Source organism: Parasteatoda tepidariorum, chromosome 1, assembly GCF_982258835.1.
Source record: "Parasteatoda tepidariorum strain Cologne lab strain chromosome 1, Ptep-v5.0, whole genome shotgun sequence".
Classification (NCBI taxonomy): Eukaryota; Metazoa; Arthropoda; class Arachnida; order Araneae; family Theridiidae; genus Parasteatoda; species Parasteatoda tepidariorum.
Window position 1 is genome coordinate 40,421,500 of NC_141755.1, and position 19,744 is coordinate 40,441,243.

At 28.3% G+C, this 19,744-nt stretch overlaps 3 long non-coding RNA genes across 3 annotated transcripts; all 3 read left to right on the plus strand.

Moving 5' to 3' along the window:
• Window positions 1–209: 209 nt before the first annotated feature.
• LOC107455500 (uncharacterized) lies at window positions 210–6,199 on the plus strand. Its single transcript, XR_001585590.3, has 3 exons — window positions 210–368; window positions 3,341–3,538; window positions 6,087–6,199. It is a non-coding gene; the product is annotated as an uncharacterized LOC107455500 (long non-coding RNA).
• A 2,030-nt stretch (window positions 6,200–8,229) lies between these two features.
• LOC107455504 (uncharacterized) lies at window positions 8,230–11,230 on the plus strand. Its single transcript, XR_001585595.4, has 3 exons — window positions 8,230–8,386; window positions 9,416–9,618; window positions 11,113–11,230. It is a non-coding gene; the product is annotated as an uncharacterized LOC107455504 (long non-coding RNA).
• Window positions 11,231–15,720: 4,490 nt separating this feature from the next.
• LOC107455492 (uncharacterized) lies at window positions 15,721–18,571 on the plus strand. Its single transcript, XR_001585582.4, has 4 exons — window positions 15,721–15,735; window positions 16,078–16,302; window positions 16,764–16,955; window positions 18,441–18,571. It is a non-coding gene; the product is annotated as an uncharacterized LOC107455492 (long non-coding RNA).
• The last annotated feature ends 1,173 nt before the right edge of the window (window positions 18,572–19,744 follow it).

Consider the following 19,744-nt stretch of genomic DNA (forward strand, 5'->3'; position numbering starts at 1 on the left):
TAAACAGATAATACCTTTGCTTTAATACTTTGAAAAAGTAAAAATATAATGATATCTAACTGTAGATACTCATAAAATTGCATAGTATTCGCTTAATGACATTTACAAATCTGTGCAACTTCAAAATTTTGGATGTCATCCTATTTCCCTTTTAATACTTTTCGTGATCCTGAAATAGTTCAGAATTTCACAACTTTTCTTGCTTGCATAAAATTTCCATTTCCGTTTGATTTATTACTTTCTGAGTTTGACAGAAACGAGCCTGATTAAACAACAAATAATAACGGAATGAAAGTAAGTTGAAAACGCTTAACGCATATCATCATTAAGGACTTTTTGAGAAAACCCATAGCCTTGCTATAATTAACGTGAGTACCAAATGATGTGTTTCTAATTATATTAGCAATAATAATTATATAATTTTTTCATTAACTAACACCATTTTTAATATCTATTTTGTAAGAGTAAGAACAGTTCAGATTTGCATTATCGCGCCAGATGAAAAACGGTCTTTAAAATGCGCAAACATTAGCATATAGACTGTAAAGAATTTGTAATAGTTGTTAATTTAAAGAAATAAAAGACGTTGTAAATATTTTAATATTTGAAAATTTCAATTTAAATTGAAATTATAATGAAATCTTTAAAACGAAAAACAAAAAATGAGTTCGTATGATCAAGTGCACTGAAAACATTCTAGATCTAATTAGGATATATCGACACTTTGGGTGCATCATCCATGAATTTTATTTTACTGTAAAATCCAGCTTTACTGTTTAATATTATATCGTAATTTCTACAGTTAATCTCTAGTTACAGTTTCTACAGTTATTTAATTAGAGTGATGCAGGGATTTTTTAAATTTTTAAATGTTTTTCAATTGTAATGAAGAACAGAATTTTTGTAGATAATTACCTCTTTAATAAAGAGCTATTTTAAAATCTACTTGAACCTAAATGCAAAAATCATGTAGGGTTAGTAAATCAATTTTAAAAACGCACGTAAGACCATCCAATTAAAGCGAACGCGAAACTAATGTCGCAAATAATATCTAGAAAGTTCTTTTAAACTGAAAATTTGAATTTCTATTCCTCGATTTTTTCAGAAACAAACATTTTGCATTATATTTAATATAGTTGAAAGAAACTCTTTAAAAGAATTAAGGATTAAAAAAGCATATTAATTTTAAATATTAAATAAAAAATAACTAAAAGTAAATGAAATAAAAATATTGTAAAAATAATTCATTATGCCTGAAAAAGGACACAATACACAGTAAAAAATTCTGTACCAAATCATCAAATTATCTGTTATGTATGTTTGATATGAAGTACTGGCACTTTGGGTGAGACATCCGAAAAATCACGTTTGCCGTGAAATATTATACCTTAACTTAGGCAGTAATACTTGTTTAATTAGAGTAATTTAGTGATTTTACGGTAATCATTATTGTGAAAATTACGGAATATCTTATTTTTTCTCCGTAATATATTCCGGAAAAAATAGATTTTTCGGTAAAAAGGACAAACACCATGAGTACCAGTATGTTTTATCGTAATTAGATATCTTTATATTATTCGAAATAAATATGTATTTTCATATGATAACGAGTTATTTTAATTACATAAAATTCGCATAACTACTGAAAAAAGAAGTTATATCATTTCACGTTCCTTATAGAAAACAGAGATCTTCTAAAGTACCACGTCAGTGACTTTTAATCAAAATGCATCAAAAGGGAAAACTAGTTATTTGTCTCGTTCTTGAATCGATTAAAGGATGACTCCGTGCTTTTAATTGACAGTAGAGAAAATAATATGTTGCTATTATGCTATTAGTTTAGGATAGTGTATAGTGTTTGCTTTTGTTTAGATCGATTTTGAGTAATTCATATTGACAACGCAATTTCTAGTTTCGCGAAGAATTAAATGCGTAATTTTGCATTCTTTTTTTTTTTTCTTACAAGTAATTGTGTAGAAATTCTTACAAATTTATTTCAGCTTAAAAAGACATGTACAGTGCGCAAAAAAGTAACGGACAACCCTGAATAGCTTTTGATGTATCAATTGGATCTCCTCTATCTAGGACTCAATCCTAATGATCCAACGGGGTGACATCAAGTATGGTAATTGATTATTGCTGCCGATATTTTAAAGGGACGTTGCAGGGCATATGCCAATAATGCTAAAACTGATCTTTTTCGATGCCCTTTTTCTTAGACTTGCAAAAGAAATTGTTTTAGGCTTTTTCATCACAGCATATTTGCATATACTTGTTTATACTAAGATAACTGTTAAAACATATCTTTGTTAGATTTTTCTTTAAAAAATTATGAACAGAGAACTTTTAATTTTTTTTAAAAGTTTCATTATTCTGGAGCAAAACCCTTTCATAAGTCAAAAAGTATTCCTGTTAACACAAAAAAAAGTATCATATCATGCAAATGATGAAATCTCAAATATCTCCAAAAAACAATTTAAAAGCAATATCTTAAGTAGTTTCTTAGAAAAGGTACATAGAAAAAGGTCAGTCTCATCATTCTTGGAATATATGATCTACAGATTCTCCGTAAAATACGAAATCAGATTACACAATGTTTATTATTTTAATTAACGTACTTTTTTTCAAAGAATTTGGATTTCTGACACCTAAAATATAGCGAATACCTGCAATATGGTCCCAATGAAAACCTTAATAGTTTGGTCATGAAAGCTGACAACAGTTTGTACCCCTTAAAGTTAATTTTACTTATTGCGTATTTCAGAAACTTTTTAAGTAAATAAAACCTATTTTGCACGCAATTATACACACCGTTTATTCAAGCATAATTTCATGGAAAAAATAAATTTCAGTTAATATTTATTATTTTTGTTATTTAATTTACTAACAGTTGTATGATAAATTGTATGATAAATAATTTCTTACGTCATATTAAAAAATGCAATTTCACATCGCAAAATACAAAATTTGTTCTAAATCAGTCTTCCAGTTACTGCCGAATTGAAATTTAAAAAAGTCGTATAAGTAATTGTATTTATTTTTGATTGAATCCCAGAACGTAAAGATCCAATTATTAAATCAAATATTACGTTTGTTTTTTTTTGCGCCGAGTGGATTTGTTAAGCAAAGCGTAAATTTATATAGAACAATAATTCCATTATTTTTCCTCATATTAATTTATTTTTTCTTCCCCCCTCTGTATTTCCCCAGGAAAATCAGATTCAGAATAATCCAGTTTTGAATCATAGTTAAAAAATTTGTTTGTAATAACTAATTGTAGGGGAAATATGTAGCACTACTTAAAATTTCGATAATTTATTAATTTTTTTTTATGTTCCAGAGACCTCAGTTCAAGAAAAAATCATGCACAAGATTTTAATTATTCTGTTACTTTTTGCGATTGTTGGTACCGCTTATATGAAATGTACAACTGACTGCAGATTCCCTCAATGCATACAAGATTGCGACATAAATGAAAAAGATATAAGAGGAGAATGTTCTTGTTGTGCAGTATGTGTACCTTTGAATGAAAAATGATGTAACTATGAAAATTTTTTACATTTCATTATATTTATGAAATATTTACAATTCTATCATTGAAAAAAGAACTGGATTTTTGCAACTATTAAAAACAATATTGTTTCATTTTTTTATTACATCTAAAGTCAAATTTCTAAATTTTAAAATTTGTATTTTTCTTTAACCTCACACGAGACAGCCTTAAGTTTTTCGAAACAATATTGTATGATTTTAATGTAATTTTTAAAACAAAAAAATGTCAGAATATTGACTTTACTTAATTTTGTTTAAAAAGTACTTTAAAAACATCAGAAAAAAATTGTTAATTAGATTAAAATTAAAGCAACTTGGGAGAAATACATGATCCATTGTTTTATCCTTAATGTGCAAAGCTCACATTTTAAAAAAAAAGTCAATATAATTATGCAGTAAATAATGCATTGATCTTAAGGAAAATGATAGGGTAGAACCCTGTAAGAAAGACGACTCTTTTTCAATAACTGAATAAATTTTTTAATCCTTTTAATCCTTAACGCTTAACGAATAGTGGTAGCTGAACAAATTTACATTCCTAGTTATTTGTAACATTTATGGATTTATTGTTGTCAAACTGGAAACTCTGCGTCGGAAAGGGTTAATCAACTGAACTATTCACTGGTTCATACAGGTCTCCGCTCTTCATGCTGTCATCAGCATAGATCTCAGCACACACTGTTTTCGACAATTTTCTGTAACTTTCCCATTTTCATGAAAATAATTTCAATATTTTGATAGTTATCTTAAAAAGATAAATTATAGTAAAATGTAAGTTTTCCCCTTTAATGAATGAGAAACTTTCCTTAGATTAAAAGAATTAGTATGGTGGAAAAGGTCAACATGTTTTGACGGCTCAATATCAGGCTACCCATCCTCAAAACATGATCATTAAACGTGTATGGTAATGGAGTTATTTTTATCATCAAGAAAGCCGAAAAGGACCCCCGGCACGAATTGCGACTTACACTCTTTGTGCATGATCCATAATATCCATTTTACAATCAATTTTAAGTATATCAATTTTTTCTTTCGTAAAATTTTACAGTAAATATAGATTATATGGTAAAATGCGTAGCTGCTGAATGCCAGTATTTTTTAAAGATGTTTATCTTTTAAATTTCTTGGTATCACAAAATTGATCACAGCTTTGTCAGCCTACCAAAAAAAAAGCCATGTTTCAAAACCTCACGTATTCAAAGATGATATTTTTACTTGAGCTACAGCTGATACTTATTTTTGAGCAATATGTACACGTAGGAACAAGCTTTTCCTCCACTGGTGTATGAATATGGTGGCTAGAGCTTTCTTCTACGAACTCGGAAGTCAGTCATACAAAGCCTGCAGGCAAAGACCAGCGTGTTTCTCGCACATGCTTCCCTCCAAATGCATTTTGCTCAAAAATTAATAGATGCTTTCTCAATTTTGAGAAACCCTTTTTCACAATAATTTTTTAATACATTCTATTATTTAACTATATTTAATACAAATAATATTTACATAGCAGTCAACATGGATAGGAAAAATTCCTGTTTATATTACGAAATACAAATTTCCTGATTACTGCTGCATAATGTACTAAATATTTTACAAATAAGCAATTTTATTGTAATCAAAATGCAAAATTTTATTACAGTAAGCACGACAAATGGTCTGCAATCTTTTCCATTTATGATTGACATAAAATGTGCTTAAATTTTAAATGTTTATTATTATGTTAACTCATAATTTTGAATACTAGTAAATAAGTAATTTAATATTGATATTTTAAATTTTTTTTAATTAGTTTAGGAAGACAATTCTAAATAAAGATAAATTGAAAATTTTAGTACAAAAAATACAAATAAGCATTAAGCTGATTATTGTAAATGAGTCTTCCTTCATTATTTATTAGTAATATTTATTTAAATATTCAAGTAAGCAATAAATTGTGTAAAAATTCTATTTCAATCGGAATTTTTTTACGAAATTTACTCAGTTTTAAGGAATTTTCCAAAACTTGGAAAAACCTGGAGAACTTTTATTAAACCAGTATACTAGGAGAAACTGTCAAATTCCAGTAGTCTACTAGTATATCCAGTACAGTTGGCATCTATGTAGTTTTCTTAATTATCCTGATTAAATTAAAAAATAGATTTTTTTTTAAATTTTTAAATTATACGTATGTTTGATAAATATGATATAAATCAAAAATAAACCTTCTGAATTTTCAAAAAAAAAAAAAAAAAAAATGCCATATTAAAATTGAGGTAAATTCTTAAGAAACATTTCACGCTAACTGGTTATAAGCCTTAGGTAATCATAACTTATTGAATTTGTTGTATAGTAATATTCTGCTCTGAATAGCAATCTTACTTTTTCATAAAGTGAGAAAATATAGGCCGGAAATCTTATTGATGATTTATGAAAAATCAGTAGCAGTAAACAAATACATATTTTATGAAAAATAAAACAATTTATTAATTTGAAAATGAAATTTTTAAATTAAAGAAATAACTGAACTATTAAATGCAATTATATCTTCTCTCTTACAGATGAAATATTATAGAAAAAATGATGATATCGATTGCAATGTTAGCAAGAAATGGAAAAATGAAAGATAATGTGACATAAAGCTTCCAAACAAATAAAATTATTTGATTCTAAAGCAATGTCTAAGTTTTTCCTTGCTTGTTTTTTGTTTTAAAAATATCGCAGCAATTATCGATGATCTTTCATGGCCAGCATCAACGACATAGATGTATCATTCGCTACTTGCTATTACAAGTAGCAAATGATAGTTCTAAACGAGGATTGGAGATCTCAGTAAAATAAAAATAAATAATAAGATTGAGAAGCAATTCCTTTTACAAATTTTGGAAGCTAAGAAAAATTACATTTTCTTAGAAACAAAAAGAAATCAGTTTTAGATATTATTTTGTTATAAATACAGTCTAAAACTGAGTTCTTGAAGTAAATTACACTTATATATATATATATATATATATATATATATATATATATATATATATATATATATATATATATATATATATATATATATATATATATATATATATATATATTTCATTTTAAATCATTTTTGTTTCCTTACATTCGCATCTGGTAAGTCATAAAAATGGGCGCTTACTTTTGAAACTCTAAGATATGTCGTTTCTTGTTTCATACAGGTATATTTTCAAAGGGAATGAATTTTTCAACCAGGAAATAGGTAACCATATTAAAGACACATATAGAGTAAACCCAACTTTCCTTTTTATTTCAAATTGAAACCATATTTTCTATATTTTTGTCATTTTTCAATCAGAAAGAAGCATGGTCAAAACTAATAGACTATGGTAAAATTTACCGTTTTTCTGGCTCTACAGAACAATAAAAAGTTCTGTAATTTTTTGGAAATTCTTAGTAATAATTTGGCAATATTAGTGAAATAAAATATGGTGTTATAATATGATATAAAATAAGGTAAATGAAATAAAATTTGGTTATATATCATGCTACTTTAGAACATGCCATAGAAACTCCTTTTAAGTTATATTTACTACTCCATCTTTTTTAATTTTTTACTATGTGTGCTCTAATAAGAACTGTAATTTTTAAAACGGAAATATCCAGTTGTCCTTCTTATTATTAAACAGAGAATTTACATAGTTTAAACTCCGTATATTTTAATTTTCTTAGCCAAAATAAAGAGTTTTTTTTTCTAGAAACGTCATTACCATACAGTGATGTAATTTTACCACAGTTTTTTTTTATTTGTGTGATAACCTCTTAGAAATTACTGAAAAAGTTTTGTGTTTGTCTTTAAACAATAATTTATGGGACAGCAGTTATTAATAAGCCTTAGAAATATCAGACATCTCCTCTATACTAAGATACCAAAATTTTGAGAATTGTGATTATTTGCCAAACACAATTCTTATTAATTTATTGATATATACATTTTACTAATTTTATAAAGTCTAAAAATTTCAAAATTTTTAATGAAACCATTACTTTTAGTTTAAGAAAGAATCATTTGGTAAATTGTCTTCGTTAATAAAAACTCATAAAGTCAAAATAATTTGAACGAAAGATACATATGTAAAAATATGTGTTAAAAAATAGAATACTATTTTCAAAATTACACCTGTCTTTAAACTAAAATGTTCGGAGTTTATCATTCCATAATAATTTTTAGGGCATTAAATAACTGAAAGGTTCGTGTGATTATTACAATAATTTGTGAGATAACATCTGTATATTGATTAGTTTGAAATGTGTAGGTTGTATCTTAGATTCTAAAATGAAAAAAACATTGCTATATGCAAATACAATTTTCACATTTTACATTTTTCGTAAAATCTTGTTTATTTTAATAAATTTCAGAAAGTTTCCAAAACAGTCATATTACCATTATTTTTTGTTTATTTAAGGAATAACTCAATAACTTATTCCTTGTTACCTCAAAATAGTTTAACGAAATAAAAAGAACGAAACTGAATACAATTTCAAACATTACAACTGCTAGAAAATCGAGATTTATTACAACACCAGTAACTTAAAATCGCACTTAGTTCCTTTAATGACGTTTACAAAGCTGTCAGATTTCAAAACAGTTGATGTCATTTTAGTGTAATTTTAATACTTTTCCTGATTCAGCAGTAATTAGATATTTGAAAGTCATCTTGCTTCTATGACATTTCAGTTCTGATATGATTTATTGCTTTCACGAATCTGACCTGATTAAACAATAAAGTACCTGATTAAACAATAAAGAAAGACGAAGTAATAGAAAATGTATTAGAACGCTAAAACTCTTTTTGAGAAAATCCATAGCATCGCAACGAATAAAGTAAATATAAAGATAATTATATTAGATTATTAATAAAAATTTATCAATTAGAATATTATTTAATAAGAATCATGAAGATTAGATTATTATTACTCTAATAAGTTGAGACCTAATAGTTAAAGTGTGATATACTCTGTATTTATATAAATAAATCTTGTCATCAAAATCATTTTCGCGATAGATAATTAATTATTTGCTTAATTTAAAGAAACCAGAATTCAGTTACTTAATTATAAATATTTACGTGGCAATCATATCATTACTTAAGTCTCAACGAAAGTTTAGAAAATATTAATAGCAGTGTAGTCTAAATAGTTTACAACATTGTTTTTATTTATGAAAGCATTTCGTTTAAACAATGTGTATTTGTATAAAATGCACTACGATATCTTATTAAAATTATAACTAACTTACATTTTATTAAAATTATAATAATATATTATAATTGCAAAAAGGGTGCATTTTTTTTGTATAAAAATAAACTTCACAAACATACTTGTTATAAATCAGCATGAAGTTGTTTTAAAATTGATATTGATGTAGTAACACGGTCTTTCTAAACTATTATTTAAGTACGCAACTATTAGTTGAATGTTAAATTGATTACTGAACTCTTAATTTAATGTTACATTGCAAAGGCTTTATCATATTTAAAAGTCATTCGCATTTTACTTTGAGTTAGAATCATTATAATTAATGCAGTTGAAGAGAAATATCGAATAACTAAAGATCAAAATTATTTTATATTCATATTAAATAATTAATAAAATATATGTATGAATAAAAAAATGATAATATAAATAATAAGTCACATTAGTGTATATTTCTATCCAAATGATTTATTTTTAGGGAAAAAACGCTGAAAATTATTAAGAATATCGAAAAATTATTAAAAAAAATTGAAATAAATTTGAATTATTAAAATTTGAATTATTAAATTTGAATTATTAAAAATAGTTTGAAAAAAACTTATAGCAAACTAAAAAATTTAATTCGACAGTTTTTTTATTGGTTAATTTTATATTCCAGGAATCTGAGCACAAGAAAAATAAACATGTACAAAGTTTTTGTTATTCTGTTACTTTTTGCGTTTGTTGGAACTGCTTATATGCAATGCACAACTGACTGCAGAGTTGCTAAATGCAAACAAGTGAAATGCAGAGTAACTGAGCGAGATGTAAGAGGAAAATGTGATTGTTGTCCCGTATGCACACCTTTCTATGGACCATGATGTAATTATCAAAATCATATTACATTGTTTTAAATAAAATAAGTTTTAAATACCAGTATAATTCTATAATTAAGAGAAACATTACAGAATTAAACCAAATTTATCAACAACAAATTGAAATGGAATAGTAAAAGAAATATTTGACTTAATACTTTAAAAAATAAGATCAATAGATTACCTATCTTAGTTTCACAGTATTTTCGAAAGTAATAATGTATCACTTTTAGTGTAAATATTTAAAAAATCTCAGTATATCACATTAGTTATTTAACTTTGTATAAAAACTTCTGAGAACCACATTATTATTTTTTGTATCTGCGTTAAACATAAAGCGAATCCTGCAAAAATACATGATATAATTTTTTTTTCAATTAATTTTAAGATAATTAATTAGTTCTGTAAATGGTGCTTCGATTTATTTGCTGAATATCAGTGACTGGTTTTTTTCGTCTTTTCTTATTTTACCAGGTAGCTTTAAATAAAAAACTAATTTTCAAACTTAATTGACCATAGAGGAGAGATTGTTATCTATCTGCAATATATTGCTTCTATACATATGGTTGCAATACATTTGCTGCAATATATTCAAAAATACCTCCAATATTTTGAAAGGCATTGCAGCAAATGCAATTAAACTTGATTATCAATTTGGAAAAATTGGTTCTTTTCACGACAACAAACGTATGTAAAATTTTTAATAAATATTTCTTTTCGGGGTCAAATAAAAATCAGAAATTTAGTATTCTGTTGTTATTAAATTATACTTTTTCAATTATTCTTCAGTTATATTTTTTCTTAACTAGATGTAACTTCAAAGCTCATACATAATCCGACATTTGTTCCCGATGAAAATGCAGTTGAATATTATAAGATGGATGCTATAAATCCAGCGGCCATCTCATTATTGACTTCAGGGAACAAGACCACACAAAATTGAGGAGTGATGGTCACTTTTCATTAATCATAGACATATGAAGGATTGTACACAGTTAAAGTAATTAAAATGCATCTTTCGCAATATGCATTTTTTTAGCATATTTTTGTACAAAAATTTTTATAATAATATTTAATTAATTACAGTGAATCAGTGATTTTAAGCTAATTTTTACTGTAAAATAAAGATGATTAGATTTCTTATTTCATACAAATTTACTGTAATTTTAATTGAAAATTTTTACACTATAGGCCATCTATCGCAGTGCATTAAAGACGATTATAGTTATGATTAAAGTTATAGATGCATAGTACCATAATGGTACTATGCATCTATAATTTGGATAACTTTCTTGTTTTTATAAAGTATAGAAACTTTAACACTTGCTATAAGTTTGTGGAAAGGTATTGACGAAAAATACGCAAGATTCATGCTAAGATTCATTAGAAAAATGAATCCCGTTATGAACTTTTGTAAAATGAAAATTGAAATGAAAGTGTTATGCGAATTCATTTTATTTTATGACAAGTATAATGACATGTATTATTTTCTCTTTTTCAGAAGAAACGTTATGAAGGTATTAGTTATAAAGAGTGAATTGTTAGCGAGAGAAGAAGTATTAAATATAATCTGATGTAAATTTCTTTTAATGAATAAAACGTTTTGATTCGAGAAAAAAGGTTATGTTTTTTTTTCTTTTTGTTTAAATAAATATTGCATAAATCGCTGAGATTATTTAAGTGTTCATGCGTCAAAGTGCAAGCTACAGCTGTCGAATTCCCATGTGACAAAATAGAAAATAAAATAAAAATTTTTTTCTGAAATACATATAATACTCCTGGTTACAACTGAACTTGTTTAAAATCTTAAATTGCCATTTTTCGGTAACAAAGTGCTTCAGTATATATGTTAAATTTTAGAAATTTTTAAAAATAAAAGGTGATGAAACTTTAACTGTTACAATATTTTTTTTCTTTTTTATTGTAGGTAAGAAAATGTAATGATATTGAGTTTTTGTAACAATTTTAAGAAAGGAAAAGTTTTTAATAAGGCAAATTTTTCGTAAAAACATTAAAAAAAGTTAAATAAAACTGGTAGACAAGCAAAAATCCATTTTAAGGCCAATTAAGCACATCAAATAAGCATATTGACATATTTAAACTTTTTTACGTAAATACTTATTACATAATGTACCGTTACCCCTTTAAACTTTGGCCAGTGGGTGATCTTTTAATTGAATTTTGGTAACGGTTACCCAGGTTCAAAAATAGACACTTAACTAATGAAGTACATGAAACTTTTAACAATAAAAAGTAAATTTTATTATAATTATAAATTATCAACAAACACAATCCCGATCATTTCCAGATGCCTTCATATGCACTAAAAATTTCAATTTATACACTTTTAAATTTCCAAATGGTTATACTCAAGATAAAACTTTTCGATAAAAAGCACTTTTAAATTTCATAGGCATAACATTCAATTAATTCACACTAAAAGAGACAATTACGAAATAAAAATCCTAGCTCATTCTAAATTTACAAAAACATTTAAATTTTAGGTCATTATATTCCTACAACAGATAATTTAAATTAAATATCCAAGGCTCATCTTAAAATAGGTATCTTAACACCGGATAGAAATAATTTAAAATACGGAATAAAATGCTCTTCTAAAAAGTTACTAAAAAGGCAAGAAATTAGAGTTTACAAATACAAAGGAACTTGCAGATCACCTTCTGGAACGCCCACCGGGCCTGCAGCTAGACTTGTGGACTAGGAGAACTTCGACTTTCCGACCACCATTCAGTTCTTTAGAAACACTCCATTTTCTGCCGAGGAACGCTCAATTCTTGCCAACTGTCTTGAACTTAGCGACACTCCGTCTATCATTTCCCGTCAACTATTCTGAGGCTTCAGATCAACTTTCTTCCAGGCAACAGCTCATCCGATCAATGTGGCGTACTTAATCGCGGTATCCAGGGACTCTTTCCAAATATCAACCTTTCAGCATTTCCGCCTAGATCAACTCACTCCGAGACTCCAGCTAAATCTAAACTTATTCTCGATGATACCGGCTCAGAACACACTTCTAACAGCTATGATAGATCCTGTCAGCGGTGATGTTTCAACTCAACATTCCATCGGGCACGATCCACACTCCCGTCGTACTACTTTTTCAGCCACTCTTCACGCCTCTTATACTTTTCTCAGCAAGGCGGAATAATCCATACTGACCTGTTTACTCGCTCAAAAGTCATCCCGCATCCAGTGGACGTCAGAACAAAAAAAAAAAACCACAAGAAAAACCAGCTACAAACCCACTAATACGCCATAAAAGTGATAATCCAAACCTCCCTAAATGTTAATACAATTTATATCCACAATTTACCCCAAAAATACAATTTTCAAAGGATCAATAAAAATTTCTCCCAAAATATAATTTTGATTGCATTTACATTCTATCCTAGTGGTGCCATCTATTGAAAAATAACCCTTCTTTAGAGAGTATTGATACAAAAAAAAAAAAAAAAACTCCAATAAATTCCTATTTATTACAATAGAGAGGAAAACCACAAAACAAACTAAGGCTAGCTTGACTGCAAGGGAACTAACTGAGGGGTTTCACGTCAGCGCTGTGGTCGGTGAGAGCCGGGGGTGCAAAATGAATTCTAGCCATTGTTGGGATTCACAACCAGGTTACCTCGTTGGGAGGAGAGTGCTCTATCCTTTGAGATGCTTCGTCTCAATATAAGTTTATTACGCTTGCATATTGTCTTGATTTGTGACTGAACAATTTTTAGTACCGGAGTGAAATGACTCAATCCTAGTAAAAGCTGGTCGATTTGAATTCCGCACCCGGCTCGCACCGACGACAGTGCTGACGTAAGAAAATATCCTCCGTGGTAGACGGATCATGAGTTAGAGTCTCCTTGCTCTCAGGCTAACCATGGAAGGTTATCGTATTTTTCCTCTCCATGTAATGCGGGTTAGTTACATAAAAAAATAATCCACGATGGCAATTTCTCCCAATACTTGATCCTGGAGTAACCTTGTCTTCTGGATTAGCGTGAGCATTGGTAGCCTTAAACCCTAAATCTGTTCGACTGTTCAACTGCAGTGTGAAATTCTCGAAATCTTTGATTTCTGATTTTTTATAGGCGGGCTACCTTACGAACAGGAAGGTGCTAATGTTGAATAAAGTAATTATATAATGGATTTTTTAAAGACCGGATATTAATTACATTATTAATTAATTTTAATTATTAATTTAAACGGATACTAATTTCCCTAATTAAACATAAAGCAAAATAGTAAAATCAAATGCAATAGGAAAATGCAATAGGTTTTTAAAGACCGGATATTACTTACATTATTAATTAATTTTAATTATTAATTTAAACGGATACTAATTTCCCTAATTAAACATAAAGCAAAATAGTAAAATCAAATGCAATAGGAAAAAAATAATATTTGTGTGAAATAGATACATGTGTGGGATACGTGTGTGCTTATCCTGCTTGTCGTTTCCGTGAAAGATATCCCTATATCGTAGCTAACATGAATACTATCGTATCTGTGAGTGGGAAAGCGTGTATGCTCCTGAAATGTATTTCATTAGACTAAGGTATTGTCAGACAACGGTCGGGTCCATTTTGTTAATATCGTGTAAAGAAAGCTGCCTTTAGGAAAAATCTTGCTTTAGGAAGCTTTATAGAGGGGGGCAGCCACAATTACACGCCATGGCACATAATTCATTCACTTGAAAGTTTTTAAGATGTAGAGAAATAAGTACAAAGTAAAATTAAAACTAAAGAACTCCTAACTAAGCTATTGTGATTATATTTCGCAAATTGCAACCTTTTGTACCATTGGAATTGGAAATTAGCTTTAAAATCTGCTTCTCTAACTTTGCCTGGCTAAAGAGTACAAATAGATCATAGGACACTTCGGTGATTCTTAGTTCGAATCCTGAAGACAGCCAACGAATCTATCACATATATCTCCTTCATAATCACTTTTGAGATTTGCTTTTGTAGATTTTCTAACGTGATATAATTTAATATCAAATAACTTATCTCACTAAGTATGAATTTTTATTGTGATGAGGATACATATTTTAATTATTATTTATTGTTTTAAATTATTTTTTTTCTATAATTCATGTACAAAATATATTTATCACATTTGATGACTTAGATTTCAAACGCATGTCTCTTAATATAATTTTTATCACACTATCAGAAATAAATTTCTTATTTTCGCTGTATTTTTTGACTTTTGAGCTGTACTTCATTAATATTGAGAACCATTTCCTTGCTAAATCTCCTGATTTGGGACAAAACGCGAATTCTCAAATGTATGACAAAATGCTTCCTCAACTCAATCTCATCGTAGTTCAACGTGACAGATTGTTAACTCAGATGAATTAACTAGAACGAACACTAGACGATCGGAAATAAAGTGACGAAACCAGCCGATAGGCTTGTATGGGGATCAAAGAGTTGAACTCGTACTGGGAAGATCGCAGCTTCGAACCTCGCTTAGAGCATGTGTGTAATTTATATCTTTGCTCTATCTGGTCCCGCAGTGGACTGATCGTTAAGACACGGCTGCGGTCAGGCTGCGGTCAGTGTGCTGGTGGGTGACCACTTAGATCAGTCTGCGTAGGAACCGAGGGTGTGTGGTTATTGGTCCTCGTTAAACTATTTTACCGTAAAGTGCTCGATTTCGCGTGCAGGTCGTCAGGCTACCGAAGTGGGGGTGCCATCCCTTCTGCATAGGATCAAAATTGCGATGGCATGTCTTCGGATCATCCTGAAGGATGGTTCCCAAACCGTCGCCAATAGCCCATGTTGCAGCTCTAGTGCGACGTAAATTAACTACGACAACAGCAACTGTTCTGCTGGTTCCTTTTGTGCTGATAGGGTAACATTGATTAACCTCTATATTAATCACGGTAAAGTGTTTGGTGGAAAAGTTCAAGTAGGTGCTTCGAGGGATTTTTTATTTAAAAAATTGGAATAATAAAATGTTTCTTGAATTTTGATGAAATTCGTTAAAGAAGTGGCGATAGTTATTTCGACACTTTGAGCAAAATTTTACTCAGACCATATGCAAGGAAAAGGTTTCGTCAAAAAGACGAAATTTTCGTGACATTTGAGAATCCACTTTTTACAGGGTAGGTATCGGGTTAAGTCCAAATTTTTTATTTAATGTAAGCTATAATTTATTGCTCCAGTTATAATGAAGTTTTTTCTCTTTAATTTGTGCTGTTGTTTCCTTGTACTCCTCCACCTATTATGTAAAATTTTTGTACTAAGTTTAAAGGAAAATATAGAGGCATGTGTTGTTAACAACATTTTTCTCTTATTTTACATTACTTATTGCTGCACGTAGAATATTTTCACTATATGATGGACAAATTTCAATTATAGAAAACCTTTGGAGGAATAGCGTAGTTGGGATAAAAGTGCTAATTTCTGTTCTGTATAATACGAAAGTTTCTCAATCTTTCTTATAGCGTACCTGAAACAATATTTGCATGACTTTCCAGTGAAATTGAGGATATGGTAATTTTGTAAACAAATTCTTCTTATAAAACAAATCTCAATTATATTTTACTACTCAGTAATCTGATCAAACAAAGATGAATATGCATGAATCTTGTTAATCTTGAATTTTAGAATGACTCGGTATTATTTGAAAAGTAGTCTCGAATCTGATTTCACTTGCAAGTCATCGATTCGTAAGTACTCTTTATTATTATACTTAAATGTTAATAAAAAAATCAAAAGTTTATAATATAAATAAACTTGTTCCTTTTTCGTAATAATATCATTTGTAAAAATTTCATTTAATTACTTTTTACTTAATTACGTTTTATAATTTAATTTAATATAATTAATATAGTTTCTTTTATCATAAAAAATACTGCTGTTATACTGACTCACAAGATGTTTTTTAAGGGAGTTACCTGAATACTGGTTTAAAAAAATGACAGGGTACGTGATGAAATAATGTATTACATTATTACATTTAGTGAATTTTAGTGAGAAGTTACAAAAAATATAAATAAGTTTCGTATAATTAAAATTCAATTCAAATATTATGGATTTAGAATAAAAATAAAAATTATAAATTTTTGAGAAGGTGATTTATTGAAAGTTTTCTTTAATTAGATTATTAATTCTATTTTATTTATTGCAGAGGAAAATTTATTTACAAGAAAACACAATGTACAGAATTCTAATTACATTGATGCTTTTTGTATATCTTGCGTATACAGAAGCTACAATTGCATGCGGTATAGCATGTGCAGCTGCAGGTGATTCTGACATTGGCCTAGGATTGCCAACAGAAAATGGATGTCACTGTTAAAACATCAAATCGAGCATTAAGGTCAGTATTAAATATTTAAGTGAAACAAAAAATTTTGATTTATAGCTTAATTTAAAATAAATATTCCTCTTCGCACTGTTTCTAAAAGAAAATGATCATTTAAATTTCATATATTATATATATTCTTCTATGTAAATTCCTCAACCATGTTATATACAACTGTACAAAACATGTCTGCAGTCCCGAAAATAGCAAAACTCCCAAACAAATATTGGTAAACTTCCAATCTAAGCAGATTATTATTTTTTTTTGCTTTGCTTCGTGCCAAATATAAACGTAACAAAGCAAAAAGTATTGACGTATATTCTATTGCCCGAGTTTACTCCGGATAATAAATATATGCAATATATACATACCCGAGTTAACTCGGGATAATCAGGGAAGCGGTTAAGGTTCTCCCGGTAAAGATTTTTAGACAGTTTAGCGTTTTGGAACAAATTTGCAGAAAATGACGGTCTTGTGATCGAAAAACATTAACAACATATTTCGCCAACATTCAAAAGTTTCCTTCCTTGATGATGTTTTTGCTTTCCATTCACTTGAGTGACTGCTTATCTGAGAGTCCTAAAGAAAGTATCCTGTCTTATGACCGGTCACGATTTTCTACAATAAGCTACCATCAACCATATGCTCAAAAACTCCTCCCCTGTTTACTCTCCCTTTTTTCTGTACAGGTGATAACATTTTTGGATTTGATAACATTACAGGTGATAACATTTCCGCAAATCATTATTGCATGATGATTTGAAAATTCAGAGGCGTGGTCAAATGCAGATGCATTTTACTTTGAAAATACAAATTTTTCTTGTAAAAAAATTTTTCAAATCATCCTGAAGAATAATGTGCACACTCTCATGTAGAATCTAAATACATAAACAATAGCATCAATGGTTTTTGTCGGACCACAGGCATGATTTCTCAAACGCAATTAAAATTTTCACCTGCGCATAAGGATGAGGAGCAACAAGACCCACAGTCATTTTCCATCTTGTTCGATTTTCACGAAAACGCCCATGTCACTCAAACACAGCAGTCTTTTTTTGCCTTGGCATAGTTTCCATATGCTTTCTTCGGTATCTCGGACGTCTCAGAAGGTGATTTCACGAGCCAAATGCAGAATTTGATATTTGCACACAAAACGACATTTCGAGGTTCGATTTGCTTTCTCAGAAATGATCTGCAACTAATGTCAACAGTACCGGAAATGTATAAATATATATATATATATATATATATATATATATATATATATATATATATATATATATATATATATATATATATATATATATATATATATATATATATATATATATATATATATATATATATATATATATATATATATATATATATATATATATATATATATATATATATATATATATATATATGCACCTTTAACGTGTCTAGATTTTGGACATAATAAATAAAATATTTAAAACTGATACTAATTACTAATCTTGATTTTTCTTCTTCTTTCAGCTGTCACACTATTTAGATTAAGAATACGGAAAATTACATTGATACAGAGATGATTACGAGAATGTAGCATAAAATTATAAAATATTTTATTTGAAAGAATTGAGCACAATAAAAAGAACTTTTAAAAATTGGTTCATTTTTACTCTCTTTTTACTATCTTTTTTATCTTTTCTTAATTTTTTTAAACATACGACTGTCTTGTGTGTTTCTTCTTGTGCGAACGAAATTATCAATATAGCTTGTGATATTTTCGAAATTTGGAAAAATTTCATAATTTATAACATTATAACACACCAATGTAAAATACTTATAAGAGCAAAGAATGTGTGTGTAATAGTTGAATGTGAAAAATAGTAAAGGTTTAGTTTTTCCTTTGTTATTTCAATCTCCTGACGTGCATCCTACAAATATTTTTTTTTGTAAAAAATTCAAGATATAAATAATTTTGATGTTAACAAACTATAACATGTCCATTGAAAAAGTCTTTTCGAGAAAGAGAAAAAAATAAAATAAAATTAAAGGCCCAAAACAGTCAGGCAACACTTTGTGTGGGCCTAATTCACTGATGGCTGTTTATAATCATTTAAAATTTTAGCTACATGGAAATTATATCAAATTTCATTCATTAAAACATTTACTGGATATATTTACTCTTTAAAATTCAGGAACAAATTACGGTAAAAAGTAATGGCTTCCTGAGTGCAGCATCCGTAAAATCCATTTTCGCCATAAAAGTATATCGTAATTTTTACAATAATAATTGTTTAATTTTAGTAGGCATTACTGTAAAAATTGCGGTTTATCATATTTTTGATTACTTAAAATTTAGCGGTAAAAAGTACTGGCACCCTAAGCGCCGGTTTTTTTCTGTAATTTCATCCTGATTATTTTTTTACAGAGCAGTAATTATTTATAATATATTTTCAAAAAAAATTTTTATGTCTTTCTAATATGTTTGTGTTTTACCATCGAACATGAAGTATATTTCATCGCCAAAATTAAATTTCTCTTATGTTGGAACTTAAATCATAACGATAGTCTAATTGATTTATGGTGGCAAATCTCCAATGAGATAACTGAGCTCTGATCAAACAAGATATAGTTGTCGGGTATTTATGATTAAATGTGGCAGTGTTTAGATCCGAAGCAATATTGTGTACCATACCATTTCGCATGTGATTACAAACTTTTCCCTTGCTAATTATCTAACTAAAGATATTAGTATTTTGTTTGAAGCAGATAATGATCAAGTCACGTAGTAAGTCATTGCGCCATCCGCTTTTTTTCATTGAAAATCCAATTAT